The following is a 2,500-nucleotide window of genomic DNA, read 5'->3' as shown; positions in this document are numbered from 1 at the left end:
TGTATCCGTAAGCACTACTGGTGTATTACCTCACTATGTATAGTCCTAGCTATAAGGTATACAGTAGTTGGTAATTTAGAGGTAAAACCGTGGTTTAATATACATATATATATAGAAAAGAAAAGAAATAGACCAATAATAAACAATGAGAAGTTGATCATTGGTATTAAAAGGTTATAGTTTAATTGTAGTTCAGAATCATTTGCAGCCGTTTCTACTCATATCGAAGTAAATTTGCATTTATCTCGTTCCATTTAATGAATATCGTCAGAATGATTTAGAGGAATATAAAAAGGAGAAAAAGGGAAATGAAAAGAAAAAGGCAAAGGCAAAAGAAAAATGAAAGAGTTCGTTAAGTCTTTAGGCTTACGTTTTAGTGACTTTTGGAGTGCCACGTGTGTGTACGGTTCTTCAATTAGATGAATGGAGCAGCAAGTTGGGAAAATGACTAGTTGACCGGCGGTGTTAGTCGAAGGATTTATACCTGGTAGAGATATCCCGTATTGGTAATTGTCATATGTAACGCAGTTAGTGACCGCTAGGTTAGTCCCTATGATTACTAGTAATGCCCTTGTTAAAAACTAAGGCTACCTTTTAAAGTTAGTACGGCATAATATATATATATACATATACATATATATATATATATATGTGTGTGTGTGTGTGTGTGTGTGTGTGTGTGTGTGTGTGTGTGTGTGTGTGTGTGTGTGTGTGTATGGGCTACGTAAAGGAATAATAAAAAAGTTAAAGAGTAAATAAATAGAAATATATAAAAAATACAACGTGTTATGTGAGTCGGCAATTTAGCTTTAAAGTGAATATATTATAGAGAGTATATCCCCTGGTGTACAACGTAGAATTTTAAATAGATAGTTCGGTTAATCGGGGTAATTTAATTTTAAATCGTGATGTAATGTTAAATTATGCTCTGTGGTAAGTGGGATGGTTAGAGGAGGTAATAAGATGTTAGGCAGGTCAGCTAGTAACCTGTAATGTAGGTACTAGCGGTATTTAGAGAATAAGAATTTATCTTTATGCAAAAAATGTTAATTTTTTTGTCTCGTTTATTATGTAATTCTGATTTGTCCATTAAAATGAAGAATTTTTCATTTATGCATAAATTACAGCGATTATTATTAAGCTTATATGAAAATGTTTTGGCTAGAATACGCCATTCTAATCTATAATTAATGTTTCTGTCTTTCAGTTCCCAGATGTAACTACTTAGTCCGGTAGAGTTCGTTTTTCTTCTATATCTGAAACTTGAGGAATCAGAATTATATCTAAGTTTCGTTTCATTTTTGAAGAATTCACAGGTATGTTTGTCTCTGCAGCCACATAGATTTGTAAGATTATCTTTGTCTATGATAAGTTGGGGCAGGGGATTATTATTTATAAGGTTGTTGTCCGAATTTTTAGAGGATGAATTATTTTGGAGATCGCTTATTATATCAATCGATTGGTTGTTGTGATTTTTATTGTTATTCTTCCTCGTTTCATACAAGGCGTCTAGCTTATTATTGTTGATAGAGACTATAATAGTAGCTAGGTTGCTAGTTAGGCTATGGACAACTCTAATTTTATTGCTAAAGATTTCTGAGTATTTGGTATTCATATTGAAGTACTTATTTATAAGTTTCATTATAGATTTAACTATATTGGTTTTTAGTTGCATCGCGAAGGGGATTATAAGCCAAGTTTTATCTTTATTCCGTTTGTTATTTTTAATATTTTTGTTTTTGGTGTAGAAACTGCCCTCATTATTATTGTAAATTGTAAAGTTGTAGTTATAATAATTATTCTTCTTTCTATTGTTATTTTTATTACTGTTAATACCAGCTTTGGTAGGGTTGTTCCTGTACGATTTATCTATTTTATTTACCTTCATATTATCATTGCTAACAGGGACTTCATTGGTTTTTAAAGCGTATTATTTTAATTTTTATTGCTATTATTATTTTTCTTGGTATTGTTATCATTCCCATTATTAGTATTGTTATCGTTATCATATTTAATGCTGTTATTAATATTATTATGAAACGTATTGTTCTTCCTACTATTTTTGTTATTACTACTATTATTACTATTATTGTTATTCTTATTGATTTTGTGATTATTATTATAGTAGACATTTTGGCTATTATTCCTATTAGTATAATCTTGAATATTAATGTTATTCGGGTGGGTTATCTTTATAGGGTTCCGCGTAAAGGTACTTAATTTGTTGCTGATAACGTGCATTTTCTAATGCCCTATCGTTGGATGAGAGATATGAGATTCTTTTGCTGATGTGTTGCACAAGTCCTCTTTTTATAAAGTTTGGGTGGTTGCTAAGTGCATTTAAATATTTAAGGTTTGTATTCGGTTTAATGTAGTGTTCGTGTAGTTCCGTGTCGTTCCGTGTAGTTCCGTGTAAATGGTTCTGAACTACAATCAAATTATGACGTTTTGTTACCAATGATCAACTTCTCATTGTTTATTATTGATTCATTTCTTTCCT

The sequence above is a fragment of the Octopus bimaculoides genome, chromosome 1, assembly GCF_001194135.2.
Source record: "Octopus bimaculoides isolate UCB-OBI-ISO-001 chromosome 1, ASM119413v2, whole genome shotgun sequence".
NCBI classification, from domain to species: domain Eukaryota; kingdom Metazoa; phylum Mollusca; class Cephalopoda; order Octopoda; family Octopodidae; genus Octopus; species Octopus bimaculoides.
The sequence above is the reverse complement of the archived record's forward strand: the minus strand, read 5'-3'. Positions refer to the sequence as shown.